Source organism: Hoplias malabaricus, chromosome 3 (assembly GCF_029633855.1).
Source record: "Hoplias malabaricus isolate fHopMal1 chromosome 3, fHopMal1.hap1, whole genome shotgun sequence".
NCBI lineage: Eukaryota > Metazoa > Chordata > Actinopteri > Characiformes > Erythrinidae > Hoplias > Hoplias malabaricus.
In genome coordinates this window covers 56942383-56963593 of record NC_089802.1, presented here as the reverse complement: position 1 = coordinate 56963593, position 21211 = coordinate 56942383, and the positions used below count along the sequence as shown (strand labels likewise).

Below are 21211 nucleotides of genomic sequence, written 5' to 3'. Positions count from 1 at the left end.
TTTATAATAACACACAGGAGAGAGAGAGAGAGAGAGAGAGAGAGAGAGAGAGAGGAAACAAGGGAAGAAAAGAATGACAGGAGTAGAAAATGGAGGTGTAAATAATTCATTAATTGACCAATGTGATTCAGTCTTCTACTCTCACCAGTAAAGCAGAGAGAGAGAGAGAGAGGCAAGAGACAGAGTAAATGGGAGATAAACCGGAGAAATAAAGATGGGGAGTGAGACAGAGAGAGAGAAGAGCAAGAGACAGAAAGTAAATGGGAGATAAACAAACAAGAGAAATAAAGATGGAGAGAGAGAGAGCAGAGAGGTAGAATATGGAGATTAATGAATGAACACACTGGTGCATTGGGGATATGCTGCTGTACTCATTAGTGAAGGGCAGGAGGGGATTAATTGTTTAGATGCCTTTGTGAGTTAATACTCAAGTGTCTGATAACTGAAAATGAACAATGGATTATCATTGGTTTTGGCAGGTCCATGATCCCCCCCCCCCCCCCATTGTCTCTCTCCTTCTCTTTCTCTCTCTCTCTCTCTCTCTCAAACACACACACACACACTCATTCACGCCACCCTCTTTCTCTCTTCTACATCTCTGCACTGACTTTCTCTTGTCTTTTCCTCTTTTCTATCTATCTATCTATATAATGAATAGAATATTTAAAGCGCTTTTCAGTAACCCAGCAACGCTGAAGTGTATATATATATATATATATATATATATATATATATATATATATATATATATATATATATATATATCCACTCTACATATGAGTTCTTATATTGCTAGTTTTCTTTCCTCAACTCTTCCTCTCACACTGTAGTCCTTCTAAGTTAATGAATTCACATAATTATTGGTTTACACAGTGAGAAAGAATCCCAAATGTGTCTGTATATGTGCGTGTGTCTCCATGCCACAGGGCTTTCGCTCATCTCTGGAGGAGTGTTAAAGATAAACCACACATCATCCTAGAATTTCATGTGATAGACCCCTGACTGGGTGTTCTAACAGTGCTCCACAGCAAGCTTACACCCACCCACCCATCCGCACACACAGACACACACACACACACTGAATAAATTTCTGAGCATATTCAATAAATATTTAACAATCTGTGTGACCTGTCTCATACCTGCAGCGGCATGTTTATGTTACTACACAGCAGCTTCACTACGGTAAATAACAGTACTTTACTGGACGTCTTCTTCTTTAATATTTCACGTATTACAGGGAAATTGCACATTAATTAATAAGCAAGTGTATGGAGATGGGGAAATCAGTAAAAGTTCATAATTAGTTTTTCATGCCATTAATCTATAATTAATCAAATTATACTCTCATGGGCGGCCGAATGATGCAACAAGTTGTGTTGCTGTCAGACAGCTCCAGGGTCTGGGGGGGCTGGTTTTTAATCCTGGATCACTGACTGGAAGGAGTTTGTTTTGTTCTCCCAGATTCTGCGTGGGTTTCCTCACAGTGCGAACACACATGCTGGTAGATGGACTGGTTATTCAAAAGGCAGCTATAACATGCTAACTGGTATTAGCCGGGTTTGTTATTCTTCGCAAAAAGGCTAGAGCCTCAGTAAAGGCTGTGAATTTTACAGTGCCCTCTGGTGGAGTTCAGACATGTCTTTTGTTTTAGTTCAGACATGAAATTTAGAAATAGGAGAAGTAGTAACAGTAGAAACGTTACACTGCATCTATATTCAAATTATTCAATATTTAATGCAATAGTCAATACTGCTAAATGTTAAATACAAGAAAGAGCAAAGAGTCAACATCTCTCACTGTGATGTTACTGTAATTATAATTAGACTACATTTAAAAGGTTTATAAACATGTTTATTACATTGTTATTAATTATGTTACAAACACCTTAAAAGTCATTGAATTTTATCACAGAGATAGAACCGGCAATAGTGACTCTTATGGTGCTTTTCACTGCATAGAACCTACACAACTCTACAAGACTCTGCACGGCTCTTTTGTTTTCTACTGGCCAAATCTGGTACCTGATCCCTGGAACTGGGTAAGATTTCAGTCCCAGCTCACTCAGTATTCCAACAGCGCAGAGTAGGTACGAAATGGTGATGTGTAAACCCTGCAGAGCACTGATTGGCCAGAGCCATGTCAATCACTAGGAAATGCAGAGCTCTTTCAAATCCAGCACAAACCACCATTTGTAAAAGCTCTTAAGTTACTGCAGCTTTCACATTTCCAGTGGAAGCTGAACGTGCAACAAGTAAAACTGCTCAGTGAGAACTTGCGCACGGAGCCATGTTTAGTCCAAAAACAAAATCAACACGTGAATACACGATGAGTTAAGGTAAACCACATTATCATTAATGTAGAAAAAGACACTCTGCTGGTGGTAATTCATTAAACTGGGTGGTTAAATAGTTAAACATATTAATTAAAAAATATGTGATACAGCTGACTGACTTAATGACGACTGATGTGAGAAATAAAGTCAGTACCTAGCCAGATCTGAGGTTTAACAGTGTTAATGGATAAGGGTTCACTATTTGGCAAATAACAGGCCACTGTTGTCCTTTGTGTCTATGTGTTATAACTGGTTATTAATGACTTTCAAAGCATTAACAACAGATTTAATAAACAGATTTTAAACTATTCATAAACCTTTAGAAGTGTCTTATTGTAAAGTGCAACCTTTAACTGAACACACTGTAGAGTGAAAAATGAGGAATCTAAAGAAGTTAATTATTACTAAATATTCAGTATATTTATATATGTATGTTTTTTTTTTCAATTTCAGTAGTTTGTTGTGTTGTACATTAGGATGGAATATAAAACACTAATATTTCATGTAAACAAAGCTGAAGTGCTCTTGTTTCTATTTATATCACAGTGTCACCCTAACAACATATAACAGCTGCACAGACCCTCTGCCCCTTTTCTTTGCTCTCTCTCTCTCTCTCCCCCTGTCCCTGCTGGTACAGTCACAGTGATTGTCTGTATAGTTGAAATGTGGCCATTAAAGTTTAATAGACCTGATGCTTTTGTGGAACTGCACTATAAAGGAATCTGTTTCTCAATCAGCTCCTGTTGATCTGAGAGTAGCTGCATGTCCCACAGACACTGGGTTTAGATTATGTTTATGGACATTAATTAAATATTTAAATGTTCAAGGTATAAGAATGCATCAAACACACACACACACACACACACACACACACACACAGCTGCTCTCTCTTTACCTTCTCTTGGACTGCTGGCCTTTCTCTCTCTCTCGCTCTCTCTTTCTCTCTGTGTAGAGTCTCTCCCCAGTGACAGAAGGTAGGCATATCACAAACACACACACAGGGCAAGATGTTGATGTGAGGTAGTAGTTTAGTATCTGTTGTATTTTAGAAACCTAATCCAATAATTCAGCTGTGGTTAAAAATGCTGATTCAGAACTGTGGACAAAAACAAGTGGGGCAGCATCTGAAAGAACTATACACTACAATATATTGCAGCTGTCTCAACAAACTCTCATTAATTATATATATTTTTTTATACCATTTTCACACCAGTTGGTATTTAAAATGTAGTAAAGTTAGGAACTTATGTTAAGAACATAGACTACTACCACTTTAAGTCTTCTAAGCTTTGTTACAACTTATGATATGCTTTACATAATTTATTAGAGGATTTCAAATGAACTAAAGAAGTCAGAGGTCAGTTTTCTTGGGGGAGGAAGCAAAAACCCTCTCTACTAATGGCAAGATGACCACTGCAAGTCTATGCATTTACTTATGATTAGGGTGACCAGATTTGAGATGGTGAAAAAGAGGACAGGTCTCAGGGTGGGGGGGGGGGTCTTTTGGGTCCTTTACACCTTTATTTCTTGCACAAAACATGGGAATTTCTTTCTTAATTCATCCGAGAACTTATATTTACGTTTCGGCATAGATGCTCGAGATGAGGGTAGGTACATGAGCTTTGCCTGACGTAAACAAGGACTACTGACGTGCAGACTGACCAATTAAAATGTTTACAGAGAAGGTTATCGACCAATAACTGTAGCTCTACAGTCAGACCGTCCAATCCGAAGATTTTAGGCTACTTCACCACGCCCCCTTCTCACTCAAGAGAACCAATCGGAGTAGGGGAGGGCGGGACTAGTTTGTGAACGAAACGCTTCTTGAAATTCTATGTGAGCTCTAGAAAAACAAAATCCCGGACGCTTGTTAAATTCCGCCCGGACATTTTTGTAAGTGTAAAAAAGAGGACATGTCCGGGTAAAAGAGGACGTCTGGTCACCCTGCTTATGATGCCAAACCAAACTGACCCACAAACGGAAATAGAAATCAGGTACATTTGTTACAAATGTTTGGAAACCTTTGATCACATGACATGTTTTGTTGATTTTTAAAATTTAACTAAGTACACACATCCTATAAAGGCTACCATTTATGATTAAAATGTTTTCCCAAAATGTTAAATCCAGCATTAAAAATTAACACTGCATCCGAACGTGCAGTCGTGTGTTCTGTGTTCACTGTAAAGAACGTATGTTTAGTTCACCTTAGTAAAGTAAACTGTGTCCAAACTTTTGCCTATTGTTGTTACAGCTACTGAAAAATCTAAGTCCATATTGTAACCAAATAAACATGTAATATATATATCTAGCACACAGGGACCTGTCCTGCATGCACTTCTCATGTCTAATCCCCATTTTTCCCACCCATACACAAACTAAACCACCAGTAACAGTGCTCAGTCCCCAGAGAGAAAGCCACAGGGCAGCAGTATCACCTCTGTAGCCTTGTGTTAGCAGCTCATCCATTGTCCAGCTCATGTGTCAGAGGACAAGGAGTTTGGGTCCACTTCTCCTATATGTAATAGCTCTCTGCTCATTACAACCATCCATTATACATTTATCTATCTATCTATCATTCCCTTCCTTCTACCTATCAATCATTGTAAACACCAATCAGTCCAATATTCATCTATAACTGTTTCCAGTTTACTGTGTTTCCTCAGGGAGCAAGAATAAATATGACTACTGTCAAAACAAAATTTCAGATTTTGTAAAAAAAAAAAAAAAAAACATCTTTAAATAATAAAGAAAATATTTTAAAATAATTTAAATATTTTAAAGTAGCAATCCGATTATTTCTCTAAAAGGACCATCAGAATTTTGGATCCAGGATCCAGGCCAGGATTTTAAAATATCCAGCCCATGTGACACTAAAACACACGTTGGTATGTGGATTTGCGACTCAAAAGTGTCAGTAGGTGTGAGTGTGTGAGTGAATTTGTGAGTGTTTGTTGCCCTGTGAAGGACTGGCGCCACCTCCAGGGTGTATTCCCACCTTGCGCCCAATGATTCCAGGTAGGCTCTGGACCCACCGCGACCCTGAACTGGATAAGCGGTTACAGATAATGAATGAATGAATGAAAATAAATGTATCAGACAATATATGGTAAAGCCATTTTGGGACTACAGCTATCTGATTCTTCAACTCACGCGAGCTACATTTTATAGACAAAATGAAAAACATAAATATGGCTTGGCATTAAAAATTACCAATGGCTACTTCATTTACATGAATGAAACAAGACTTTGCCAGTCATTTTGGAGCTTTGCTATAGGTTTTTTTTTTTTCTGAAGGGTTCACACAATGTAAAGGTCTAGTGGTGCATTCAGATGTTCTAAAAATAGTGACACAAGGTTCTAAAATGACAGCAATTATTTGTCAATTATGGGTGATATCTTCTGATGTAACATGTATAAGTTGGAATGTATTTGTATTTAAAAGTATTTGTCATAAGAATAGTGAACGCTCACTACCATTATTTGTACCACGATCTTGGATGGTGTTCCAGACCATGTACCATAGGGACACCAGAGATTTATTTGGCTCATCAGGACCACTCAGCTCCTCATCTCTGGGCCAGGGTCCGCCAGCTCTTGGGGAATTCCATATGACAGGCCTGATAAATTCCTGCGTTCTTTCCTTTCCCAGCTTACTTTACCAGTCCACACCACATGTTTTCTGGGATAAAATGAAAGACAAGGTGAGAGTGGGATCAGTGAAGCCCACTTTGATACAGACCATTAATTAATTCTCTCACCACCTGCTGGTCTTATCCGTGTATTGATTAGGCAGGACTTGTTGCAAGGTTGGACAAGTTTTAGAGCAAACTGCCAAAAATCCCTTCCAGCTCCATGAGATTATTCACTACACACTGGTACTCACTACATTTTTAATTTTGTGTTGTTGTTTGACTTTGAATGTCCAGCTTAAAATGCCCCTTTACAAAGCACTCACTCTCACAGTGACTTTTCACATGCATACAAAATAAAAGTCATTTGAATTCTCAGTACAGTGCAAAACTATTAGACATCAAAGATTATTATTATTGTTGTTATTATTATTATAATTATTAAAAATAATTTATTTTCTCTATAAGTGTGGTATTTGTATAAAATTACATATAATTACAGTGGATACAAAAATATAAATACTGTAAATTTATACAGGGATTTTTTCCTAAAAAGTAATATATGTGTTTTAAGTGACTGTGAAGAAAAAAAAGTTTACTTCCAGGTATTCTTATTAATCATATGGATTTGTAAATTCAACAGCACACCTAATTTAATATACTGAAGTTATTATTAATCTGCTTAAAACTAGGTATAGAATAATACTGAACTGCCACAAGGAAAGATTTGGAAAGGGTTAAACCCATATATTCACACACACTATAACTACTTAGTGTAATATTGTTATTTGCTTTTATTCTAATTTATGATTGTTTTATTTTGTTTGTGAGCAAATAAACTCTTGTTGCTCACAAATATAATGGTGCATCTGAATAAATTAGAATATCATAAAAACGTTTTTCAAAAACTGAAACTCATATAGATTCATTACAAACAGAGTGATCTATTTCAATCATTTACTTCTTTTAACGTTGATGGTTATGGCTTACAGCCAATAAAAACCTAAAAAAGTCATTATCTCATAATATTATAATAATCAACACACAACAGGTGCACAAGCAACAGGGAAAACCACAGCCTTGAAAGGATTGTTAAGAAAAGGTCATTCAAAAAAATTTGGGGGAGATTCGCAAAGAGTGGACTGCTGCTCGAGTCAATGCTTCAAGAGCCACCACACACAGACGTATCCAGGACATTGGCTACAACTGCTTCATTCCTTGTGTCAAGACACTCATGACCTAGAGACAACACCAGAAGTCTTAACTGGGCCAAGGAGAAAAAGGACTGGACTGGTGCTCAGTGCTTCAAATTCTTGTTTTCAGATGAAAGTACATTTTGCAATTCATTTGAAAATCAAGGTCCCAGAGTCTGGAGGAAGAGAAGAGAGGCACATAATCCAAGCTGCTTGAGTCTACTGTGTAGTTTCCACAGTCAGTGATGGTTTGGGGAGCCATGATATCTGCTGGTGTTGGTCCACTGTATTATATCAAGTCCGATATCAGCGCAGCTGTCTACCAGGAAATTTTAGAGCACTTCATGCTTCCATTTTTGCTGACAAAGTTTATGGAGATGCAGATTTTATTTCCCAGCAGGACTTGTCACCTGTCCACACTGCCAAAGGTTCCAATACCTGGTTTAATAACCACAGTATCACTGTGCTTGACTGGCCAGCAAACTCGCCTGACCTAAACCTCATAGAGAATCTATTGGGTGTTGTTAAGAGGAAGATGAGACACCAGACCCAACAAAGCAGATGAGCTGAAGGCCGCTATCAAAGCAACCTGGGCTTCCATAACACCTCAGCAATGCCACAGGTTGATTGCCTCCACGCCACGCCGCATTGATGCAGTAATTAATGCAAAAGGAGCCCCGCCATGTATGGAGTGTATATACTGTACATACTTTCAGTAGAACAACATTTCTGTATTAAAAATAATTTTTTAGTTGGTCTTATATAATATTCTCATTTTCTGAGATAATGACTTTTGGGTTTTCATTGGCTGTAAGTCATAATCATCAACATTAAATGACATAAACGCTTGGAATAGATCACTCTGTTTGCAATGAATCCATGAAATAAATTAACTTTGTGATGATATCCTAATTTATTGAGATATACCTATAGATTTTAAATGGCATATTCTCAGATTCCTATAAATTTTGCACAGTATAGTACTCTACAATTTCTCATAAGGCAGAATATAACATATAGCTTCTCTAATCCCACGACAATTGGAAGGTAAAACTGGAAAATTTGAACTTCTCCAGTTAAATGTTTGGTTGATTTACTAGGAGCAAATAATCAAAGACAAGAAACTTAAACATGACTTCATACTTTCACAATTTCTATTTATTTTCTGAGTTTAATATATTGAACAAAATCAAGAAATATCAAATGTACCATGTGTTCTTAACCCTTTAAACCCTGACACATTAAATAATAATACAATAAAACTGTTTTTTTTTAAATCACACAATATGTGGCCCTTTAACTAAAAAAAAAAACTAATTCAGTTTTGGATCATATAAATTTTGAATGCATCATATTTAGGCATTTAACAATGTATGTTTTTTTTATTTGGTCTTTCATTTAGTTCACTGCATCAGTTAAAAAGTTTAGACTTCTTTACAATTTTTTCTTAATTTTGATTAATTTCAGTTAAACAATAAATAGCAAATGATTGTCTCTGTTATTCAGAACTTTTCAGGAAAACTTAACATTGAGCCGATGAGAGGTCCTTGACCTATGAGTACTCTGTTCTTCTCTCTGACCTTTTTACATTTCATATACAAATGGTAATAAAACACCAAAACCACGAAGGCTCTTTTTGTTGATCTGCACAGCTGTGTTTCCATATTTAGAGAAACTAAAGTTGTTTCTGTTACCGTCTGAACCCTGGCTTGAGGTATGAGGTCATTCTAGAGACCTCCCACACTCATCTGTATCATCATCTTCTTCCTCTGAATCTGTCTCACGAAATCTATGTCGACAACTGAGCGAACACATTTTGCACACAAAGGCTTTTGGAAAACTAAAAATACAATTTTGTTTCATAAAAATAATTTGTAAAATTGTCTAAATGTGTTTTGCAGCTGTAAAGAACAGAATGAATTTTCTGAATATTTATTATAATTAATGAGGATTTGACAGGTAGAATACACTACATCTGTGAAATGGAAATGCTTAGTTTTACTACAAGTAACATCATATAAATCATACCTGTAGTTGCTTCAGTTTAGCAAAAGAAGTAGCATTGAGATTTTCTCCAGGGTTTTCACGATGATGGCAACAATTGTGTAATGCTTTAGTAAATGCATGGAAAAGCTTCCAATTCATTCACAGTTCAGTAGAGAACCCAGAACACTTGCCACAAAAGGATGGAAGTTTGTTTCAGTTTTTTCAGCATTAGATGATGAAAGAGCCACCTCTAAATATCATGTATCATATTTGATATGTTTGGCTTTAAAGGGCTAAGTACTTTATTCTCCTATGTGTTCAGCAGAAAAACAGCAATTTTGAATTAAAGTGTGCAAAACAGTGTTCTCTACAGATGCACAGATATTAGAAAAAAAAAAACTTTTAAAATATTTAGCATGAAACTATCGATGTATCTCCTTCCTCACCCACTCGAAATTCCTCTTAAGGTATGTGTTGATGCAAATGGCCTGATCTATGCACCTGTGTAATGTGAAAAGGACTAAAAGCTTAAAAAAGGGAGCAGTGGTTTGAAAAAGAAGAAAGAAAGAGTGAAAGTAAGTGTGAGTGAGTGGACTTGTGAATTGGCATTTGCTCTTAAATCTTAATAAAGGTGGCATACATATTTCAGTGGCACAAACAAGGCCAGGTGAAGCTAGGAGGGGACATGACTAATTCATAATGGCCTATCTGACTGGGGCAGGAGCTACAGCAGCCACTGTTTTGTGTGTGAGCATAAGTGTGTTTGTGCATATTTGTGTGTGTATGTGATAGCTGAGCTTTGAAAAAGACAACAGGCAAACCAAAGCACTGTTATAAGCAGTTTGTACATCTGGAGAATACAGTAATCCTTATAAGAATGGTACACAATATTCCACCTACAGCACTGAGGACTATAAATGGCTGCATTTGGCTACAGTGTGAAGTTTGTTTATTTGTAGAGCTCGCAGTAAGTCACAGTGTGTCCTATGCCACATCAGTAAGTCTGTCTAACCTTAATTAAGATATGAATGCAGGTTGAATAAGTTCAGAAAAGTTTTGTAGACAAAATTTGGTGTCTATTGTCTTCTGTTGTTTGTTACAAACATTAGCATAGCACGAAGAGTGACACAACTGTCTAAGTATTGGAGTCCAAAACTGGCCTCACTATCTCTGAGCGTGTAGTATGGACCTTCCTCTTCTCATCAGTCAGCATGATGGTAGCCAAAGTGGGTGGCTGTTAGTTAATATAGCAATGCTGGACAGTTAGTGTCCTCCACCCAGTGTGTCAAAGTGACCTGTGGCAATAGCCTCGCATGTCTATTCTTTACCCACACCACCCCCCGGCTTGGTAGCACTCCGTGACGAGGGAAGTGTAATTGGCAATTACTAATATTGTTAAGCAGAATAACTGAACCAGACCTATGCATTAAGTTGAAATCATATTTTTCTATTCAGCTTTAGTCAGATTCATTCATTCAAGTGTTGTGTTTGTCCTTAGTTTTGGTTCTGAACCTCACCTGCCACTCTACACCAGGTTATTGTTTTATCTTGAATAAGTTCATCATCACTCATGCATCCTCTCACATACAGCCTAACAACTGTGACAGAAAAGAAATCTCAATGTTTTCATTCATAGCTACAATGCACAGCACTCTCCCCATTAACCACAGCTGTGTATGACTGACAAGCTGTTGTGAACACACACATGGGAACTTTGCTAATAATGGTCTGCATGTTTTATGTGTTGTGTTGTCAGGAAACAAATGGGCTCCCTCATGTCCAGAGCTGTCACACACACATGACACTCAGAAAAATTACAAATCGTCTGCCTGCTTCCAGGGAAAGGCGTTGAAGAGTAAACAGAAAGAAACAAGAGCGTTTACTTTTCTGACAAGTGCCTGAAGAGCTGCTGAAAATGCATGACTTTCAGAGAGGAGCAAAGAGTGGAAGTAAGTGAAGCAGAAAACAAGACTCAGGAGACTCAGAAATCCAGCAGCGTCTTTGCAAGTTTCCTTTTCTCATTAAGGGCTTTTTTACAGCTACACGTCCTTTCAGACCCATAATAATAAATGGTCTTTCACAGTGAAAGCACAGATTGAAAACCTTGAGGACTTTTTTTCAGATTTGATGCAAGAGTGAAGCTTGATTTTCTCTTATGTCTTAAAGCGCTGTCCTCCTTTCTCAAAATCCATGGCTGAGGTGCCCGTGTGTGTGTGTGTGTATTTTCACCACCACATGTGTGTTAAATGTGGAAGACACATCTTGGGGTACTTTGTATAACAACAAATTAATGCAGGGTTGCATGTTTTGTCCAATATTGAATCTAGTAATATGAACATCTTGAAGTAATGACAGGAAATCAATTAATCAATCAATTCGTTTCCATTTATATAGTGCTTTTCATGGCATAAGCTATCACAAAGCAGCTTTACAGAGATCTGGGTCCAAGTCTAGGCTAACAGTAGCAAGGAAAATCTCCCTCAGCTGAGAAGAACCAAGACTCAAAAGCAGAATCCATCCTCCTCTGGTCGGAAGTGGTCTCTGAATTTTGCAGAGTTCTGTATGTGTGAGTGAATGGACTAGTGGCTTGTTAGTTAATATAGCAATGCTGGACAGTTAGTGTCCTCCACCCAGTGTGTCAAGGTGACCTGAGGCAATAGCCTCACATGTCTATTCTTTACCCACCCCACCCCCCGGCTTGGTAGCACTGCGTGACAAGGAGAGTGTAGTTGGCAATTACTAATATTGTTGAGCAGAATAACTGAACCAGACTTATGCATTAAGTTGGAATCACAGTGGCAAGGAAAATCTCCCTCAGCTGAGAAGAACCAAGACTCAAAAGCAGAATCCTCCACTGGTCGGAATTGGTCTCTGAATTTTGCACAGCTCTGTAAGTGTGAGTGAATGGACTAGTGGCTTGGGACATGCTCTTAAATCTTAATAAAGGCAACATACACAGGTTAACAAGAGTTTTCTGACAAGAGCTTAAAGGATGACTGTGAATGCTTGACTCAGAGAAAGAGGGAGTCACGTGTGAAAAGTAAAGAGGAGAAGACCTGAGAAGATGGAAAATGAAAACAGAGAAAGTGGGATTGGAAAAGAAGAACGGAGTGGATGAAGGGGTGGCTGCTCCCAAATGTTAATGGCCTAAATCAGGGTCACCACAACAGGAAATCGCAGACAGCTGGGGTGTCATAATTCATCATAACACCACTCAGTGATGCAGTATGGGAATAATGCAGAAGATCCAGCCGTTTTCTCTCCAACTGCAGCAAGCGTGACCTCATACTGCCATTGCCTCTCACCACAAGACATACTCACCACCACGAGAGACGCGAGAGACAATTTGTCAGTCTCTATCTCTCTGTCTCTCTCTCTCTTCCGCTCACACTCCTTTGTGCTAACCAGCCGCTGGTGCTAACACACCCTCACTGTCACCATATGCCAATTTCCTGTCGTTTTTCGTGACTGTTCTTACCACACTTTTTGTTTTCTTTCCCCTTTTTTCCCTCCACCCTCTCCGCAGGCAACACGCTGATTGAGCACTCTTAACGCAAAAGTTTTCTTTTCTGTTCCGTACGATGTTTTCCTTCACCTCCATGATCATTAGGCCGTCTCTGTGAAGCAGAACCCAAATGGAATAAACTAGGACGTGAACCAGAGGCCTCAACCCAGAAACACTGAAAAACTTTAGCTGAATTCATGCCATTCCTCTCAGCACTGGAAGAACTTAACCTCAGATAATGTGTTCTTTTCAGCACTAAAGAAAGTAGAACTCAGATAAACCTGATTTTCTCAGCACTGGAGTAAGTGTCACTCAAATATTAGTGGTCTTCTTTTGTCATTTGAAGTTTGAGTATCCCCAGCTGTTTTTCTTCTCACAGGAGTAAGTATAACTCAAATAATGATGTTTTTAAGCACTGGAAGAACTTTAACTTAAAAAAGTCCATTTGTGGAGGGTTTAAACCTCAGATCTAACTGTAATTCAAAATTAAAACATTCTCCCACTCTTTTGTCATGCTATGGTAACTGTAGTATTAAAAATGACAATCATATTTTTATTCAACAGAAAATAACCTAAAAATGTAGTTTTTAGTTCCAACAAGGAAAAGGTGCTGCAAAAGCATGTGCATCTATTTGTTCTCTTTTGTTAAAATTATTATTATCTCACTCAAAAGTATGTGTGAATTTTGGTTGATTTTGATGTTAGTGACTATGAACGCACGGACGTCGTTAGACCTGTTTTAGGGGGCTGTAGCCTCCTCTAAATGTTCTTTAGCCCCCCCCCTTCCAATTATTTCAATAACATTTCCCAGTCTAGATAGCCATCGGCTATAGGACTGTGTTGTTTCTTGGCAGAATTTGCACACGTAATGTTGCCAACCGTCCTGTAAAATACAGAAGTGTCCTGTATTTAAACAATAAAGCTGCGTTCCAAAGCCTAGGCTGCGGCCAAGGTAGGTCTGTCCTATGAAGACTCCTTCTTAGTAACCTGATCACATAAATGAAACAGTCTGAGTAAACAGGCAGTATTTATGGCAGGCTGGATTGATGTTAATGACCTGATGTTATAACTGTGTATTTTACAGATACATGTATATAATGAATTAATAGTTGTTCATGGCTCAGTTTTGTTTTTCTACCTGTACATTGATATTCTACACTTTTTATTTTATAAAGGCAGCAGCTCTTTGTGGCTTTGCTTAATCAGTACCTCATCAAATAAATTTCTTGCTATGAAGCAATTACCCCAGACCCCCTTGGTTAAAGATTAGCCCTCTTAATCATTAATCTCTAGTGATGGCCCTGAATGAAAGTAGGGTATTAATAATTGATTGATTTTTATCTTTTAATGACAATTGTCATTCTTAATACTATATAACAGTTACCATAAAATGACAAAGAGTGGGAGAATGATGAGATACAATTATATGTTACACAGAAAATGCTTTAAAATTTATTTGTACACCTGCAGGTAGAGTTGCTGCCACACAACTAAATGATCCTGTGAGGAATTTGGGGTGTTCTCCCAGTGTCTGCATGGGTGTCCAAAACCACAATGGTGGGTGTTTGGCTGTGGCTGATCAAGATGAAGTGGTTACAGCAGATAAATTAATGCTGTTTCAGAATTTAGTAATACTTCACTAACCCCCTTGAGGAAAGTCTCTACATTTAAACAAAATTTTTTTCTTCCGGTCAAGAAGATCAAACTCATGATCCTCCCATCCCAGGCCTGCCTCTCTAACCTTTAGGCCTTGGCTGACTTTTCAGCATTGGCCTTGTAATTATGCTACACATTTTCATTCAGTCCAAGGGAGTGGAGTCAGCACATACACATCTTGCTACCTCAACAAAAAATGCCACATATTTTCCTTTAGTGATGAAAAGTAATGTTGATCCCCCAAGTTGTGCGCATTCACTTCGGGAATGGTGATGAGCAGAGAATGGAAAGAGGGAATGGCAGAGGTCTCTGGATCATGGTGACTGGTGACACTGATGGGCTAAAACAAGTAGACGCCACATACAAGATACGGAGGCTTAAAAAGACGCATGACATTCAAATACCTACTTACGCAAGCATGTGACATGTTCGATGTGTGCTGGTGTGTCAGAGTGTGCTGAAAATGCCCTTGGGGGGCACTGTGTGGTACAACTTCTAAACATATAAATCACAAAATCAGCACTCCAACACAAGATCAGCCACTTGACCTGTCAGTCCCCACGAGCAACAGAGAACAATACCTCAAAGACTGCAGGGGACAATACATCTTCAGTGACACAAAACACTACCAGACCAGGTTTTCACAGGATTGACACAAGCACACACTGAAGCAGGAGACCTTTAAGATGTCTCCCTGTACTACTGTTAAATACTGGGCAGGTGACCAAGTTTTGCCCCTATTTTTCTTTCACATCATAATATGGCACCTTAGTCTAGAATTATATACACTAGACTGTCAGGAAGTACTGTACATGCTTATATTGCCTCTAAAATACAGTGAAGGTCTAAAGGTACAGGGGAAAGATCCACATTTCAACACATTTTTATACAGAAAAACATTGATTTGATTTTAGAGCATTTGGAATATATTGTGACTGACAGCACACATAGTGACAGCACTGATTTTACAGAGGAAAGGTGAGTTAGAAGTCTTTATGAAGGACTCTTAATGGTGTATATGATAATAGCATGTAATACATGTAATAATAATAATAAACATTATTATTATTATTATTAATTTCATTCATTCATTATCTGTAAGCGCTTATCCACTTCAGGGTCGCGGTGGGTCCAGAGCCTACTTGGAATCATTGGGCGCAAGGCAGGAATACACCCTGGAGGGGGCACCAGTCCTTCACAGGGCAACACACACACACACACACTCACACCTACGGACACACCTACACACCTACCAACGTGTGTTTTTGGACTGTGGGAGGAAACCGGAGCACCCGGAGGAAACCCACACAGACACAGGGAGAACACACCAAACCTCACAGACAGTCACCCAGAGCGGGACTTGAACCCACAACCTCCAGGTCCCTGGAGCTGTGTGACTGCGACACTACCTGCTGCACCACAGTGCCGCCCTATTTATTTTTTAATTAATTAATTAATTAATTAATTAAATATTGTTCGCTGGCAATAAACATACTGCACTCTGTATATTTTCCAGGCTTTTTTATTCCATTCTGTTGTTTTAGACTTTCAAATTATTTTCATTGAATTCTATTTTTATTCTATTATTTATTCTATTCTGTTTTGCTTCATTGTTTATTATATTCTATGTTAAGCCTACCCAGAATCACTGGCCACACACGTACCAATGTGTGGGGTTTTTTTGGGACTGTGGGAGGTCATATTAATATAAGGTGCCATGTTACTAGGGGAGCACCTGGAGAAAACCCATGTGGACACAGGGAGAACACTCCAAACTCCTCACAGAGAACGACCTGAGGCTGGGATTTGATCCACAACCCCAGGGACCCTACCTGTTGTGCCACTGTGCTGTCCTAGTGTAAAACTAGACTCAAATAACAGAATGCAATCTGTATAAACCTAATCTCTCTGTACACACATTGGTCTGCTGCACAAATGTCTTAACTATCACTTTTAAGCTTTTCTCTTCTTTTTCTATCTCTTTCTCTCTCAGCTGCTGCTTCTGGAGTGGAACTGGCAGCGGAACCCTGGTCCTCTGCCAACTGTGGGGTGTGCCAAATGCCAGCAAAGAGGTGCAGAAGGGTAAGTGTGTGAGGAACACACACACATACACTGACATGAGAGAGAGAGAGAGAGAGAGAGAGAAAAGGTACCTGTTCTCACTTTAGTAAATCACACTGAATGGTGTGTAGGTCTGAGATTGCCCTGAAGAGCACCATGACTCTGTCATAACCGATAAAAGGCAGTTTAGACTCATGGGTGCTTTCATCCTGGTGTCTGGAGGGGATCTACTCCCTCAATCTTTAAGCCACACAGTCACTGTGTTCTGCGAGGGCTGAGGAATGTCATGCATAAACGGATCCAACTACAGCTTGGAAACAGCGTTATGTGCACTGCATTAACTTGTAGAGATCAGTTCTGTCGGAGTGGACACTTCAGAAACATATGTTCTCTTCCAGCTATAGAATTTTTGGTTTGCTCCTGACCTGGAGAACAAATGGACTTCAGAAATAAAAATGCTAAAGTATATAAACACAGCTAAAATCTAAGGACCTTTTTGGCATGCTCAAAACTCATTACACTTATAAATACACCACATGGCCAGAGGTTTGTAAACAACAGCGTATCCAACATGAAGTATGTCTCACTTACATGATATATGAAACTTGCTGTAAGGTTTTGATTGTAAACAGCCATAAGAGCATTAGTCAAGTCAGGTGTGGATGTTGGATGCTTAGTTCTGAATCAGAAACACCAGACCAACTCATGCCAAAGCTGCTGAATTGAGCTCCATCATTCCAGAAAATACAGCTCCAGTATTCCAGTCTAAAGCTGGGGGGCTTCATACACCTCTAGCCAATGCTTGGCATTGAGCATGTCCCATTGTAAGATTCTTTAGGGACCACAAAATGGTGATATCATGTCTGAAAGCATCTGTGGACGGTGAGGTGGGTGGGTGTGTGTGTGTGTGTGTGTGTGTGTGTGTGTGATGGCTGTTGGCCAGGTCCACTGGAGTAATGGAGTAATTGATTGCCGATTGACCCTCGTGCCACTGAGGACACTCCTTCCCACTCAACCAGTGCATTACTTTTATTTTCATTATGGAGTTGAGCAGCTGCAAAGCCCTGCTGGACACACACAATTTCCTACTGACACTACATACACACACAACCGGTAGAGCATTGTCTCTCTTAAAACATGGAATACCGCAAAACCAGCAACCTGTCAATGGAATTAACACACAAATCCAGATGCTACCCAGCCCACCTGGAGCTGGGGGTAAACATCTGTTATGAGTTCGATCCTGCTCTGCTCTGTACTTTCCTGTAACTGGCTGAAAGCATCTCTATGGGCTTTTATGATTCTGGCACTGGGCCCATGTCAACAAAGTGAGTATTCAAACTGATCTATGCACAGTGTTTCTCAGAAGGGGGGGGGTGGAAGGAACTGTCAGGAACTGTCCTAAACACTCGTTTATACGACTTGTATAACACGCGTTATACAAAATCAACCCATATGCAACTGGCTGCAATTTATAAATGTCCCACCTCCTCAGCTGAGTCTCTGAGCTGGACCGCTTTTATGTGACAGAAAAACACACACAGCAAGCCTGGAGAACAGTACTGATTGAATTCAGCCAACAATGAGACAGGTGTTAGCTATTTTCATTTGGTTATCTTTCTTCTTCAGTGTTTCTGCTCCTCACTCCTAGACTCTCACTGAACTGAGCTGTGGCTCATTCTCATTTAAAGGAACAGACACTGAAACCGATTATTCTGAACAGTGCTGTGGAGGAGAACTGTGCTTTGTTGTTTGATCCTTGTGGTATTTTCATCAAAGCATATCAAAGAATTTCATCAAAACCCCATGGAACTGTGCAAACTTGTGAAAAATGGCATAATATTTCCCCTTTACAAATTTATTAATTTGTAAAACAGAACAAAGAAATACAAAATGATACCACCTTATGCCCAATGATTCCAAGTGACCCTTAAGAAGATGAGGCACAATTAATTCTTTCAAAAAAACTAACAAAAAAACAGACTTTTTTGTATCTCTTCCACTGACGCTCGTGTTTAGACTCTAAGGTGGATCAGATCACACTCTCGGAGGGTTTGGAATTTGTACTTGTAGGGTCCATGCCAGCATATGTTCCCTCTGTAATCAAAGCTAAAGGTCTTTAAATATCGAATTTACCAAAGAGTAAAAGATGATGAAATTCATGTGAGCTTTCAAAAACTATAACATTATATTAAGTTTACAGTAAATTATAGGCAGCTGCCAGCAAAGTACTGTTACTATACCGTACTGCACTATACATCATTTTACAGTCATTGGCTGTAATTCTATAACAGGAAAATCACAGTCAGTTTCTATATTGACTTTCAAAGGCCCAGATACCACACAGACCCATCTTCAGCTTCACCTTACAGATACTGCAGCTACATTAAGAACATCAACCCAACAAACAATAGCTTTCTGATACACAACACCAGAGACACACTCCTCTACTTCTTAGTTATTATCTCACTTTTTTAGATAATCCCACACATTCACACTTTCATTCATACAACAGACTTTCATCTGGCTAAATCCAGGGTGTGTGAATGTTGTGGAATTAAAAAAAAAATCCTCTCTCATGGTACTTCTGTAGAGATGTCTGTAGAGTTAGTAATGGATAGTGACATTTTACATGAACTTACTGTAAAGTCTTAGGAATATATTGTGATGAATTCATGGATAACTGCAATAAAATTTGTAATTTAAGAGAATGTGTTTTTAAAACACATTCTCTTTAATTTTGCATTAAATTTGACATGAAATCAAAATAGAAACATTTGCTCTAAGAATATTTAGACTTGGTGTAAATGTCTTTTCTCACTAGGTATCGATGAGCGTCTTGCTGCTGACCAGCAGTCCCTTACAGCCGTGCGGAAAAAGGAAGCGAAAGCTGTGGTGTAAGGAACAAAGCGATCCCAGTGAGTCAGCAAAATCCTGACCTCCCTCTGGAGGTGACTGGAGGTCAGCACCCCTGAAAAACAAGACCACAGAGTGCACTCAAGTCCACTGCTTCTTAAAACACTGCAGAGAACCCTGACAGAGTCCAAATCAATACACACACATTTTCAATTCCAAAAACATAAGGAAAAAATAAAATCAGTAAAAGACCACACTAGATGTCCAGAAATTTATACAAATCATAATAATGATATAAATCTGCCACTTTAAGGTGTACCCTTTGTGGCCACAACTAGTATAACTGGCAGAGAGAAAAATATATAATGAACTGGGCCTGGTCTCAAAAGCCCCCCTTGTGGAGCAATGGAATGGGGTTTTCTGATGGGATAAAGCACCATGTTGTTCTTTGGACATATGAAGAGCTATGTCTGCGTGTATAGAATGTTGTAATGTAAATTAACATGTCAAACAAGATAAGGACATCATAACACATTAGGAGAGAATGCACTTTCTTTTGAATAGGCACCTCCGCAACAGTTTTTACAAAGCTTTAGTGAAGCCACCAGCCGAGATTAACACACACACACACACAAACACACTATGCAGGTGTGATAAAATGTAAAAGAAAATAGATAAATAAATAAATAAATAAATAGCAATAAGGGTGAAATAGCACACAAGATACAAAACCACCATCCTTGTACACAACAAAACAAGTAAACACAACAACAAAAATAAACAACACAACAGCATTCCACACACAGTCCCACCCAAGCTTCCCAACAAACATTAAGCCCATGCAGATTGCCACAATACTAAAACTGAAGATTTATTAAAATACCACTATTAATCTTACACAGAGGTCACCAGTCTTATCCACAAAGGGCCACTGTGGCTGCAGGTTTTCATGCCAACCAAACAGGAGCACACCCTGTATAACTGTTTAGAAACTAAGACTAGGTGATTAAACAAGTAGAATCAGGTGTGTGCCTGCTTAATTTGGAATGAAAAACTGCAGTCACAAGTGCCCTTTGTGGACTGGTGATCCATGGTCTTACATAAAAATATCATATAAATTGTGTATGATTCACTTGTTGTTTTGGATGGTACCTAAAATGGCCGACATAGATAAGAAGAGGACCCCTGGCCCATATCACCGTAAAGAAGCCTAAACAAGGCACTATTTCCCACTGAACACTGGGTAGCTCTGTGTTTATATGAGCGTCTGAGTTATGCAGACTTGAACTAGGTGGACTGCCCCTTTAAGCTGCCTGCATGCCAAGACATCGGAAAGGGCCCCTGCCAGCGAGGAGCTGCATCGAGCGCAGAGTCATAGGCCACGGAGGCGGTTAATGCACAGACCTTTAACAGCACTTCCATCGCTCTTCAGTGCGGGTTTTTCCAGGCTGATGACAACAGATCCACTGCTGGCGACTGTGTGCGGGGTCTACACTCTCTCCGGAGCAGTTAAACAGTCTGAGCGGGAAAAAGCTCTGATAAACACCACTGCGGCCTCCCTCCCCTTCCCATTTACCCACAAACCAACGGGAATTCCAGCTGACGTGCTGTCCAGGTGACGTTAGACTGACAAGAGCCCTTTGGCGAGCTTTAATTGCTGCAGCTCACGCGTCTCCGTGCTTCTAATCAGCTCGCGGTCTCTATTAGCGCCCGCGTGTTCTGTCTGTTTGTTTATTCATTTGTTTATTTTAGGTCTCGCTTGAACAATAAAGGAAAACAACAACAACAACAACAACAACAAAAATCGCTGGGCTTGCAGATTTCCCACCTCCCCCTCCCCCTCCTCACGCGGCTGCATGTTTGCGCTTTGTCTATTCAGCAGGGCGGGCGCGTGCGTCGGTGACAGGCGGTTGCGCGCGCCAGCGGGAAATTGCTTTTTTTTTTTTTTTTTTTCTAGTGTTTGTGGGGAAGGGGGCTGGCAGAGGGGGAC

General features: G+C 39.3%; 1 long non-coding RNA gene across 1 annotated transcript in view; it reads right to left on the bottom strand.

The window, feature by feature from the left end:
- Positions 1-20796, bottom strand: part of LOC136690700 (uncharacterized) — a 54226-nt gene extending 33430 nt beyond the window's left edge. The window contains exons 1-2 of the long non-coding RNA XR_010801758.1: positions 20626-20796; positions 19187-19336 (exon numbers count right to left, since the gene is read on the bottom strand). This is a non-coding gene — a long non-coding RNA (uncharacterized lncRNA). The remainder of the gene's footprint in view (positions 1-19186; positions 19337-20625) is intronic.
- Between the last annotated feature and the right edge of the window lie 415 nt (positions 20797-21211).